Source organism: Lissotriton helveticus, chromosome 8 (genome assembly GCF_964261635.1).
Source record: "Lissotriton helveticus chromosome 8, aLisHel1.1, whole genome shotgun sequence".
Classification (NCBI taxonomy): domain Eukaryota; kingdom Metazoa; phylum Chordata; class Amphibia; order Caudata; family Salamandridae; genus Lissotriton; species Lissotriton helveticus.
In genome coordinates, this window is record NC_136069.1 from 109,522,966 (window position 1) to 109,537,341 (window position 14,376).

Below are 14,376 nucleotides of genomic sequence, written 5' to 3' on the forward strand. Positions count from 1 at the left end.
AAGCGCGCAATCCCTGTGCTGTTCCTGTGACCACGAGCTTCTGTATCTTCATCTGCTGCTCTGATCGGTCTCTGACCTTATATACACACAAGAGGCATGTTCACTCGCATGGAAGCCCCGCCCGTTTGGCCCCGCCCACACACACGAGGTGTGCACCCTCTTCCCGCCATTTACACACTATGATGGACAGTTTACTCAAGGGACCCCTGCGCACTTCGGCGAGATTGCATAGTAACACACATAGTCGCTGGAACTAGTTGAAGCTCAAAAGCAGTGACTCATTCATCAGCCCAAAAACAATCGTGAGCGTCGTGGAGGCTGGGCAGGTGTGCCTTCTTCCCAAATCTACCGTCGAAAATCAGCTGTGATGCTGGCCAGAGGCATTTGCATCCTTGACTTTCACGAGCGCAATCCCTGTGCTGTTCCTGTGACCACGAGCTTCTGTATCTTCAGCTGCTGCTCTGATCGGTCTCTGACCTTATATACACACAAGAGGCATGTTCACTCGCATGGAAGCCCCGCCCGTTTGGCCCCGCCCACACACACACGGTGTGCACCCTCTTCCCGCCATTTACCCACTGTGATGGACAGCTCACTCAAGGGACCCCTGCGCACTTCGGCGCGAATGCATAGTAACACACACCTGGTCGCTGTAGACAACTCTCTGGCACTTTAGGCAGCTGTAGTGTAGTAAAAGCACTATACATTTACCCAACGAGGTAGCACTTACTGATTATCCAGTAGAAAGTACTCCAGTTGAGTAGAGGTATGGCACAAAACGGTGGCGTCTTCTTGAATAAATATGAAGGGCAGGGTCCATTCTGGCACGATGGTCCTGGCACAAAAATTAAACCTCAACAGGAAGCACTTACAGATATCATTACAGCATGTGCCCTAGTTGAAGCTTAAATTCAGTGACTCATTCATCAGCCCAAAAACAATCGTGAGCGTCGTGGAGGCTGGGCAGGTGTGCCTTCTTCCCAAATATACCATCGAAAATCAGCTGTGATGCTGGACAGAGGCATTTGCATCCTTGACTTTCACGAGCGCAATCCCTGTGCTGTTCCTGTGACCTCGAGCTTCTGTATCTTCAGCTGCTGCTCTGATCGGTCTCTGACCTTATATACACACAAGAGGCATGTTCACTCGCATGGAAGCCCCGCCCGTTTGGCCCCGCCCACACACACACGGTGTGCACACTCTTCCCGCCATTTACCCACTATGATGGACAGTTCACTCAAGGGACCCCTGCGCCCTTCGGCGCGAATGCATAGTAACACACACATAGTCGCTGGAACTAGTTGAAGCTCAAATGCAGTGACTCATTCATCAGCCCAAAAACAATCGTGAGCGTTGGGAGGCTGGGCAGATGTGCCTTCTTCCCAAATATACCATCGAAAATCAGCTGTGATGCTGGACAGAGGCCTTTGCATCCTTGACTTTCAAGCGCGCAATCCCTGTGCTGTTCCTGTGACCACGAGCTTCTGTATCTTCATCTGCTGCTCTGATCGGTCTCTGACCTTATATACACACAAGAGGCATGTTCACTCGCATGGAAGCCCCGCCCGTTTGGCCCCGCCCACACACACGAGGTGTGCACCCTCTTCCCGCCATTTACACACTATGATGGACAGCTTACTCAAGGGACCCCTGCGCACTTCGGCGAGATTGCATAGTAACACACATTGTCGCTGGAACTAGTTGAAGCTCAAATGCAGTGACTCATTCATCAGCCCAAAAACAATCGTGAGCGTTGGGAGGCTGGGCAGCTGTGCCTTCTTCCCAAATCTACCGTCAAAAATCAGCTGTGATGCTGGACAGAGGCCTTTGCATCCTTGACTTTCAAGAGCGCAATCCCTGTGCTGTTCCTGTGACCACGAGCTTCTGTATCTTCAGCTGCTGCTCTGATCGGTCTCTGACCTTATATACACACAAGAGGCATGTTCACTCGCATGGAAGCCCCGCCCGTTTGGCCCCGCCCACACACACGCGGTGTGCACCGTCTTCCCGCCATTTACCCACTATGATGGACAGTTCACTCAAGGGACCCCTGCGCACTGCGGCGCGATTGCATAGTAACACACACTTGGTCGCTGGAACTAGTTGAAGCTCAAATGCAGTGACTCATTCATCAGCCCAAAAACAATCGTGAGCGTCGTGGAGGCTGGGCAGGTGTGCCTTCTTCCCAAATCTACCGTCGAAAATCAGCTGTGATGCTGGACAGAGGCCTTTGCATCCTTGACTTTCAAGAGCGCAATCCCTGTGCTGTTCCTGTGACCTCGAGCTTCTGTATCTTCAGCTGCTGCTCTGATCGGTCTCTGACATTATATACACACAAGAGGCATGTTCACTCGCATGGAAGCCCCGCCCGTTTGGCCCCGCCCACACACACACGGTGTGCACCCTCTTCCCGCCATTTACCCACTATGATGGACAGCTCACTCAAGGGACCCCTGCGCACTTCGGCGCGATTGCATAGTAACACACACATAGTCGCTGGAACTAGTTGAAGCTCAAAAGCAGTGACTCATTCATCAGCCCAAAAACAATCGTGAGCGTTGGGAGGCTGGGCAGATGTGCCTTCTTCCCAAATATACCATCGAAAATCAGCTGTGATGCTGGACAGAGGCCTTTGCATCCTTGACTTTCAAGAGCGCAATCCCTGTGCTGTTCCTGTGCCCACGAGCTTCTGTATCTTCATCTGCTGCTCTGATCGGTCTCTGACCTTATATACACACAAGAGGCATGTTCACTCGCATGGAAGCCCCGCCCGTTTGGCCCCGCCCACACACACACGGTGTGCACCGTCTTCCCGCCATTTACCCACTATGATGGACAGCTCACTCAAGGGACCCCTGCGCCCTTCGGCGCGAATGCATAGTAACACACACCTGGTCGCTGTAGACAACTCTCTGGCACTTTAGGCAGCTGTAGTGTAGTAAAAGCACTATACATTTACCCAACGAGGTAGCACTTACTGATTATCCAGTAGAAAGTACTCCAGTTGAGTAGAGGTATGGCACAAAACGGTGGCGTCTTCTTGAATAAATATGAAGGGCAGGGTCCATTCTGGCACGATGGTCCTGGCACAAAAATTAAACATCAACAGGAAGCACTTACAGATATCATTACAGCATGTGCCCTAGTTGAAGCTTAAATTCAGTGACTCATTCATCAGCCCAAAAACAATCGTGAGCGTCGTGGAGGCTGGGCAGGTGTGCCTTCTTCCCAAATCTACCGTCGAAAATCAGCTGTGATGCTGGACAGAGGCCTTTGCATCCTTGACTTTCAAGAGCGCAATCCATGTGCTGTTCCTGTGACCTCGAGCTTCTGTATCTTCAGCTGCTGCTCTGATCGGTCTCTGACCTTATATACACACAAGAGGCATGTTCACTCGCATGGAAGCCCCGCCCGTTTGGCCCCGCCCACACACACACAGTGTGCACCCTCTTCCCGCCATTTACCCACTATGATGGACAGCTCACTCAAGGGACCCCTGCGCACTTCGGCGCGATTGCATAGTAACACACACATAGTCGCTGGAACTAGTTGAAGCTCAAATGCAGTGACTCATTCATCAGCCCAAAAACAATCGTGAGCGTTGGGAGGCTGGGCAGATGGGCCTTCTTCCCAAATATACCATCGAAAATCAGCTGTGATGCTGGACAGAGGCCTTTGCATCCTTGACTTTCAAGCGCGCAATCCCTGTGCTGTTCCTGTGACCACGAGCTTCTGTATCTTCATCTGCTGCTCTGATCGGTCTCTGACCTTATATACACACAAGAGGCATGTTCACTCGCATGGAAGCCCCGTCCGTTTGGCCCCGCCCACACACACACAGTGTGCACCCTCTTCCCGCCATTTACCCACTATGATGGACAGCTCACTCAAGGGACCCCTGCGCACTTCGGCGCGATTGCATAGTAACACACACATAGTCGCTGGAACTAGTTGAAGCTCAAATGCAGTGACTCATTCATCAGCCCAAAAACAATCGTGAGCGTTGGGAGGCTGGGCAGATGGGCCTTCTTCCCAAATATACCATCGAAAATCAGCTGTGATGCTGGACAGAGGCCTTTGCATCCTTGACTTTCAAGCGCGCAATCCCTGTGCTGTTCCTGTGACCACGAGCTTCTGTATCTTCATCTGCTGCTCTGATCGGTCTCTGACCTTATATACACACAAGAGGCATGTTCACTCGCATGGAAGCCCCGCCCGTTTGGCCCCGCCCACACACACGAGGTGTGCACCCTCTTCCCGCCATTTACACACTATGATGGACAGCTTACTCAAGGGACCCCTGCGCACTTCGGCGAGATTGCATAGTAACACACATTGTCGCTGGAACTAGTTGAAGCTCAAATGCAGTGACTCATTCATCAGCCCAAAAACAATCGTGAGCGTTGGGAGGCTGGGCAGCTGTGCCTTCTTCCCAAATCTACCGTCAAAAATCAGCTGTGATGCTGGACAGAGGCCTTTGCATCCTTGACTTTCAAGAGCGCAATCCCTGTGCTGTTCCTGTGACCACGAGCTTCTGTATCTTCAGCTGCTGCTCTGATCGGTCTCTGACCTTATATACACACAAGAGGCATGTTCACTCGCATGGAAGCCCCGCCCGTTTGGCCCCGCCCACACACACGCGGTGTGCACCGTCTTCCCACCATTTACCCACTATGATGGACAGCTCACTCAAGGGACCCCTGCGCACTTCGGCGAGATTGCATAGTAACACACACATTGTCGCTGGAACAAGTTGAAGCTCAAATGCAGTGACTCATTCATCAGCCCAAAAACAATCGTGAGCGTTGGGAGGCTGGGCAACTGTGCCTTCTTCCCAAATCTACCGTCGAAAATCAGCTGTGATGCTGGACAGAGGCCTTTGCATCCTTGACTTTCAAGAGCGCAATCCCTGTGCTGTTCCTGTGACCACGAGCTTCTGTATCTTCAGCTGCTGCTCTGATCGGTCTCTGACCTTATATACACACAAGAGGCATGTTCACTCGCATGGAAGCCCCGCCCGTTTGGCCCCGCCCACACACACTCGGTGTGCACCGTCTTCCCGCCATTTACCCACTATGATGGACAGCTCACTCAAGGGACCCCTGCGCCCTTCGGCGCGAATGCATAGTAACACACACCTGGTCGCTGTAGACAACTCTCTGGCACTTTAGGCAGCTGTAGTGTAGTAAAAGCACTATACATTTACCCAACGAGGTAGCACTTACTGATTATCCAGTAGAAAGTACTCCAGTTGAGTAGAGGTATGGCACAAAACGGTGGCGTCTTCTTGAATAAATATGAAGGGCAGGGTCCATTCTGGCACGATGGTCCTGGCACAAAAATTAAACCTCAACAGGAAGCACTTACAGATATCATTACAGCATGTGCCCTAGTTGAAGCTTAAATTCAGTGACTCATTCATCAGCCCAAAAACAATCGTGAGCGTCGTGGAGGCTGGGCAGGTGTGCCTTCTTCCCAAATCTACCGTCGAAAATCAGCTGTGATGCTGGACAGAGGCATTTGCATCCTTGACTTTCACGAGCGCAATCCCTGTGCTGTTCCTGTGACCTCGAGCTTCTGTATCTTCAGCTGCTGCTCTGATCGGTCTCTGACCTTATATACACACAAGAGGCATGTTCACTCGCATGGAAGCCCCGCCCGTTTGGCCCCGCCCACACACACACGGTGTGCACCCTCTTCCCGCCATTTACCCACTATGATGGACAGCTCACTCAAGGGACCCCTGCGCCCTTCGGCGCGAATGCATAGTAACACACACATTGTCGCTGGAACAAGTTGAAGCTTAAATTCAGTGACTCATTCATCAGCCCAAAAACAATCGTGAGCGTTGGGAGGCTGGGCAGGTGTGCCTTCTTCCCAAATCTACCGTCGAAAATCAGCTGTGATGCTGGCCAGAGGCATTTGCATCCTTGACTTTCACGAGCGCAATCCCTGTGCTGTTCCTGTGACCTCGAGCTTCTGTATCTTCAGCTGCTGCTCTGATCGGTCTCTGACATTATATACACACAAGAGGCATGTTCACTCGCATGGAAGCCCCGCCCGTTTGGCCCCGCCCACACACACACGGTGTGCACCCTCTTCCCGCCATTTACCCACTATGATGGACAGCTCACTCAAGGGACCCCTGCGCACTTCGGCGCGATTGCATAGTAACACACACCTGGTCGCTGTAGACAACTCTCTGGCACTTTAGGCAGCTGTAGTGTAGTAAAAGCACTATACATTTACCCAACGAGGTAGCACTTACTGATTATCCAGTAGAAATTACTCCAGTTGAGTAGAGGTATGGCACAAAACGGTGGCGTCTTCTTGAATAAATATGAAGGGCAGGGTCCATTCTGGCACGATGGTCCTGGCACAAAAATTAAACCTCAACAGGAAGCACTTACAGATATCATTACAGCATGTGCCCTAGTTGAAGCTTAAATTCAGTGACTCATTCATCAGCCCAAAAACAATCGTGAGCGTCGTGGAGGCTGGGCAGGTGTGCCTTCTTCCCAAATCTACCGTCGAAAATCAGCTGTGATGCTGGACAGAGGCCTTTGCATCCTTGACTTTCAAGAGCGCAATCCATGTGCTGTTCCTGTGACCTCGAGCTTCTGTATCTTCAGCTGCTGCTCTGATCGGTCTCTGACCTTATATACACACAAGAGGCATGTTCACTCGCATGGAAGCCCCGCCCGTTTGGCCCCGCCCACACACACACGGTGTGCACCCTCTTCCCGCCATTTACCCACTATGATGGACAGCTCACTCAAGGGACCCCTGCGCACTTCGGCGCGATTGCATAGTAACACACACATAGTCGCTGGAACTAGTTGAAGCTCAAATGCAGTGACTCATTCATCAGCCCAAAAACAATCGTGAGCGTTGGGAGGCTGGGCATATGTGCCTTCTTCCCAAATATACCATCGAAAATCAGCTGTGATGCTGGACAGAGGCCTTTGCATCCTTGACTTTCAAGCGCGCAATCCCTGTGCTGTTCCTGTGACCACGAGCTTCTGTATCTTCATCTGCTGCTCTGATCGGTCTCTGACCTTATATACACACAAGAGGCATGTTCACTCGCATGGAAGCCCCGCCCGTTTGGCCCCGCCCACACACACGAGGTGTGCACCCTCTTCCCGCCATTTACACACTATGATGGACAGCTTACTCAAGGGACCCCTGCGCACTTCGGCGAGATTGCATAGTAACACACATTGTCGCTGGAACTAGTTGAAGCTCAAATGCAGTGACTCATTCATCAGCCCAAAAACAATCGTGAGCGTTGGGAGGCTGGGCAGCTGTGCCTTCTTCCCAAATCTACCGTCAAAAATCAGCTGTGATGCTGGACAGAGGCCTTTGCATCCTTGACTTTCAAGAGCGCAATCCCTGTGCTGTTCCTGTGACCACGAGCTTCTGTATCTTCAGCTGCTGCTCTGATCGGTCTCTGACCTTATATACACACAAGAGGCATGTTCACTCGCATGGAAGCCCCGCCCGTTTGGCCCCGCCCACACACACGCGGTGTGCACCGTCTTCCCACCATTTACCCACTATGATGGACAGCTCACTCAAGGGACCCCTGCGCACTTCGGCGAGATTGCATAGTAACACACACATTGTCGCTGGAACAAGTTGAAGCTCAAATGCAGTGACTCATTCATCAGCCCAAAAACAATCGTGAGCGTTGGGAGGCTGGGCAGCTGTGCCTTCTTCCCAAATCTACCGTCGAAAATCAGCTGTGATGCTGGACAGAGGCCTTTGCATCCTTGACTTTCAAGAGTGCAATCCCTGTGCTGTTCCTGTGCCCACGAGCTTCTGTATCTTCATCTGCTGCTCTGATCGGTCTCTGACCTTATATACACACAAGAGGCATGTTCACTCGCATGGAAGACCCGCCCGTTTGGCCCCGCCCACACACACGCGGTGTGCACCGTCTTCCCGCCATTTACCCACTATGATGGACAGTTCACTCAAGGGACCCCTGCGCACTGCGGCGCGATTGCATAGTAACACACACTTGGTCGCTGGAACTAGTTGAAGCTCAAATGCAGTGACTCATTCATCAGCCCAAAAACAATCGTGAGCGTCGTGGAGGCTGGGCAGGTGTGCCTTCTTCCCAAATCTACCGTCGAAAATCAGCTGTGATGCTGGACAGAGGCCTTTGCATCCTTGACTTTCAAGAGCGCAATCCCTGTGCTGTTCCTGTGACCTCGAGCTTCTGTATCTTCAGCTGCTGCTCTGATCGGTCTCTGACATTATATACACACAAGAGGCATGTTCACTCGCATGGAAGCCCCGCCCGTTTGGCCCCGCCCACACACACAAGGTGTGCACCCTCTTCCCGCCATTTACCCACTATGATGGACAGCTCACTCAAGGGACCCCTGCGCACTTCGGCGCGATTGCATAGTAACACACACATAGTCGCTGGAACTAGTTGAAGCTCAAAAGCAGTGACTCATTCATCAGCCCAAAAACAATCGTGAGCGTTGGGAGGCTGGGCAGATGTGCCTTCTTCCCAAATATACCATCGAAAATCAGTTGTGATGCTGGACAGAGGCCTTTGCATCCTTGACTTTCAAGAGCGCAATCCCTGTGCTGTTCCTGTGCCCACGAGCTTCTGTATCTTCATCTGCTGCTCTGATCGGTCTCTGACCTTATATACACACAAGAGGCATGTTCACTCGCATGGAAGCCCCGCCCGTTTGGCCCCGCCCACACACACACGGTGTGCACCGTCTTCCCGCCATTTACCCACTATGATGGACAGCTCACTCAAGGGACCCCTGCACCCTTCGGCGCGAATGCATAGTAACACACACCTGGTCGCTGTAGACAACTCTCTGGCACTTTAGGCAGCTGTAGTGTAGTAAAAGCACTATACATTTACCCAACGAGGTAGCACTTACTGATTATCCAGTAGAAAGTACTCCAGTTGAGTAGAGGTATGGCACAAAACGGTGGCGTCTTCTTGAATAAATATGAAGGGCAGGGTCCATTCTGGCACGATGGTCCTGGCACAAAAATTAAACCTCAACAGGAAGCACTTACAGATATCATTACAGCATGTGCCCTAGTTGAAGCTTAAATTCAGTGACTCATTCATCAGCCCAAAAACAATCGTGAGCGTCGTGGAGGCTGGGCAGGTGTGCCTTCTTCCCAAATCTACCGTCGAAAATCAGCTGTGATGCTGGACAGAGGCCTTTGCATCCTTGACTTTCAAGAGCGCAATCCATGTGCTGTTCCTGTGACCTCGAGCTTCTGTATCTTCAGCTGCTGCTCTGATCGGTCTCTGACCTTATATACACACAAGAGGCATGTTCACTCGCATGGAAGCCCCGCCCGTTTGGCCCCGCCCACACACACACAGTGTGCACCCTCTTCCCGCCATTTACCCACTATGATGGACAGCTCACTCAAGGGACCCCTGCGCACTTCGGCGCGATTGCATAGTAACACACACATAGTCGCTGGAACTAGTTGAAGCTCAAATGCAGTGACTCATTCATCAGCCCAAAAACAATCGTGAGCGTTGGGAGGCTGGGCAGATGGGCCTTCTTCCCAAATATACCATCGAAAATCAGCTGTGATGCTGGACAGAGGCCTTTGCATCCTTGACTTTCAAGCGCGCAATCCCTGTGCTGTTCCTGTGACCACGAGCTTCTGTATCTTCATCTGCTGCTCTGATCGGTCTCTGACCTTATATACACACAAGAGGCATGTTCACTCGCATGGAAGCCCCGCCCGTTTGGCCCCGCCCACACACACGAGGTGTGCACCCTCTTCCCGCCATTTACACACTATGATGGACAGCTTACTCAAGGGACCCCTGCGCACTTCGGCGAGATTGCATAGTAACACACATTGTCGCTGGAACTAGTTGAAGCTCAAATGCAGTGACTCATTCATCAGCCCAAAAACAATCGTGAGCGTTGGGAGGCTGGGCAGCTGTGCCTTCTTCCCAAATCTACCGTCAAAAATCAGCTGTGATGCTGGACAGAGGCCTTTGCATCCTTGACTTTCAAGAGCGCAATCCCTGTGCTGTTCCTGTGACCACGAGCTTCTGTATCTTCAGCTGCTGCTCTGATCGGTCTCTGACCTTATATACACACAAGAGGCATGTTCACTCGCATGGAAGCCCCGCCCGTTTGGCCCCGCCCACACACACGCGGTGTGCACCGTCTTCCCACCATTTACCCACTATGATGGACAGCTCACTCAAGGGACCCCTGCGCACTTCGGCGAGATTGCATAGTAACACACACATTGTCGCTGGAACAAGTTGAAGCTCAAATGCAGTGACTCATTCATCAGCCCAAAAACAATCGTGAGCGTTGGGAGGCTGGGCAACTGTGCCTTCTTCCCAAATCTACCGTCGAAAATCAGCTGTGATGCTGGACAGAGGCCTTTGCATCCTTGACTTTCAAGAGCGCAATCCCTGTGCTGTTCCTGTGACCACGAGCTTCTGTATCTTCAGCTGCTGCTCTGATCGGTCTCTGACCTTATATACACACAAGAGGCATGTTCACTCGCATGGAAGCCCCGCCCGTTTGGCCCCGCCCACACACACGCGGTGTGCACCGTCTTCCCGCCATTTACCCACTATGATGGACAGCTCACTCAAGGGACCCCTGCGCCCTTCGGCGCGAATGCATAGTAACACACACCTGGTCGCTGTAGACAACTCTCTGGCACTTTAGGCAGCTGTAGTGTAGTAAAAGCACTATACATTTACCCAACGAGGTAGCACTTACTGATTATCCAGTAGAAAGTACTCCAGTTGAGTAGAGGTATGGCACAAAACGGTGGCGTCTTCTTGAATAAATATGAAGGGCAGGGTCCATTCTGGCACGATGGTCCTGGCACAAAAATTAAACCTCAACAGGAAGCACTTACAGATATCATTACAGCATGTGCCCTAGTTGAAGCTTAAATTCAGTGACTCATTCATCAGCCCAAAAACAATCGTGAGCGTCGTGGAGGCTGGGCAGGTGTGCCTTCTTCCCAAATATACCATCGAAAATCAGCTGTGATGCTGGACAGAGGCATTTGCATCCTTGACTTTCACGAGCGCAATCCCTGTGCTGTTCCTGTGACCTCGAGCTTCTGTATCTTCAGCTGCTGCTCTGATCGGTCTCTGACCTTATATACACACAAGAGGCATGTTCACTCGCATGGAAGCCCCGCCCGTTTGGCCCCGCCCACACACACACGGTGTGCACACTCTTCCCGCCATTTACCCACTATGATGGACAGTTCACTCAAGGGACCCCTGCGCCCTTCGGCGCGAATGCATAGTAACACACACATAGTCGCTGGAACTAGTTGAAGCTCAAATGCAGTGACTCATTCATCAGCCCAAAAACAATCGTGAGCGTTGGGAGGCTGGGCAGATGTGCCTTCTTCCCAAATATACCATCGAAAATCAGCTGTGATGCTGGACAGAGGCCTTTGCATCCTTGACTTTCAAGCGCGCAATCCCTGTGCTGTTCCTGTGACCACGAGCTTCTGTATCTTCATCTGCTGCTCTGATCGGTCTCTGACCTTATATACACACAAGAGGCATGTTCACTCGCATGGAAGCCCCGCCCGTTTGGCCCCGCCCACACACACGAGGTGTGCACCCTCATCCCGCCATTTACACACTATGATGGACAGCTTACTCAAGGGACCCCTGCGCACTTCGGCGAGATTGCATAGTAACACACATTGTCGCTGGAACTAGTTGAAGCTCAAATGCAGTGACTCATTCATCAGCCCAAAAACAATCGTGAGCGTTGGGAGGCTGGGCAGCTGTGCCTTCTTCCCAAATCTACCGTCAAAAATCAGCTGTGATGCTGGACAGAGGCCTTTGCATCCTTGACTTTCAAGAGCGCAATCCCTGTGCTGTTCCTGTGACCACGAGCTTCTGTATCTTCAGCTGCTGCTCTGATCGGTCTCTGACCTTATATACACACAAGAGGCATGTTCACTCGCATGGAAGCCCCGCCCGTTTGGCCCCGCCCACACACACGCGGTGTGCACCGTCTTCCCACCATTTACCCACTATGATGGACAGCTCACTCAAGGGACCCCTGCGCACTTCGGCGAGATTGCATAGTAACACACACATTGTCGCTGGAACAAGTTGAAGCTCAAATGCAGTGACTCATTCATCAGCCCAAAAACAATCGTGAGCGTTGGGAGGCTGGGCAACTGTGCCTTCTTCCCAAATCTACCGTCGAAAATCAGCTGTGATGCTGGACAGAGGCCTTTGCATCCTTGACTTTCAAGAGCGCAATCCCTGTGCTGTTCCTGTGACCACGAGCTTCTGTATCTTCAGCTGCTGCTCTGATCGGTCTCTGACCTTATATACACACAAGAGGCATGTTCACTCGCATGGAAGCCCCGCCCGTTTGGCCCCGCCCACACACACTCGGTGTGCACCGTCTTCCCGCCATTTACCCACTATGATGGACAGCTCACTCAAGGGACACCTGCGCCCTTCGGCGCGAATGCATAGTAACACACACCTGGTCGCTGTAGACAACTCTCTGGCACTTTAGGCAGCTGTAGTGTAGTAAAAGCACTATACATTTACCCAACGAGGTAGCACTTACTGATTATCCAGTAGAAAGTACTCCAGTTGAGTAGAGGTATGGCACAAAACGGTGGCGTCTTCTTGAATAAATATGAAGGGCAGGGTCCATTCTGGCACGATGGTCCTGGCACAAAAATTAAACCTCAACAGGAAGCACTTACAGATATCATTACAGCATGTGCCCTAGTTGAAGCTTAAATTCAGTGACTCATTCATCAGCCCAAAAACAATCGTGAGCGTCGTGGAGGCTGGGCAGGTGTGCCTTCTTCCCAAATCTACCGTCGAAAATCAGCTGTGATGCTGGACAGAGGCATTTGCATCCTTGACTTTCACGAGCGCAATCCCTGTGCTGTTCCTGTGACCTCGAGCTTCTGTATCTTCAGCTGCTGCTCTGATCGGTCTCTGACCTTATATACACACAAGAGGCATGTTCACTCGCATGGAAGCCCCGCCCGTTTGGCCCCGCCCACACACACACGGTGTGCACCCTCTTCCCGCCATTTACCCACTATGATGGACAGCTCACTCAAGGGACCCCTGCGCCCTTCGGCGCGAATGCATAGTAACACACACATTGTCGCTGGAACAAGTTGAAGCTTAAATTCAGTGACTCATTCATCAGCCCAAAAACAATCGTGAGCGTTGGGAGGCTGGGCAGGTGTGCCTTCTTCCCAAATCTACCGTCGAAAATCAGCTGTGATGCTGGCCAGAGGCATTTGCATCCTTGACTTTCACGAGCGCAATCCCTGTGCTGTTCCTGTGACCTCGAGCTTCTGTATCTTCAGCTGCTGCTCTGATCGGTCTCTGACATTATATACACACAAGAGGCATGTTCACTCGCATGGAAGCCCCGCCCGTTTGGCCCCGCCCACACACACACGGTGTGCACCCTCTTCCCGCCATTTACCCACTATGATGGACAGCTCACTCAAGGGACCCCTGCGCACTTCGGCGCGATTGCATAGTAACACACACCTGGTCGCTGTAGACAACTCTCTGGCACTTTAGGCAGCTGTAGTGTAGTAAAAGCACTATACATTTACCCAACGAGGTAGCACTTACTGATTATCCAGTAGAAATTACTCCAGTTGAGTAGAGGTATGGCACAAAACGGTGGCGTCTTCTTGAATAAATATGAAGGGCAGGGTCCATTCTGGCACGATGGTCCTGGCACAAAAATTAAACCTCAACAGGAAGCACTTACAGATATCATTACAGCATGTGCCCTAGTTGAAGCTTAAATTCAGTGACTCATTCATCAGCCCAAAAACAATCGTGAGCGTCGTGGAGGCTGGGCAGGTGTGCCTTCTTCCCAAATCTACCGTCGAAAATCAGCTGTGATGCTGGACAGAGGCCTTTGCATCCTTGACTTTCAAGAGCGCAATCCATGTGCTGTTCCTGTGACCTCGAGCTTCTGTATCTTCAGCTGCTGCTCTGATCGGTCTCTGACCTTATATACACACAAGAGGCATGTTCACTCGCATGGAAGCCCCGCCCGTTTGGCCCCGCCCACACACACACGGTGTGCACCCTCTTCCCGCCATTTACCCACTATGATGGACAGCTCACTCAAGGGACCCCTGCGCACTTCGGCGCGATTGCATAGTAACACACACATAGTCGCTGGAACTAGTTGAAGCTCAAATGCAGTGACTCATTCATCAGCCCAAAAACAATCGTGAGCGTTGGGAGGCTGGGCATATGTGCCTTCTTCCCAAATATACCATCGAAAATCAGCTGTGATGCTGGACAGAGGCCTTTGCATCCTTGACTTTCAAGCGCGCAAT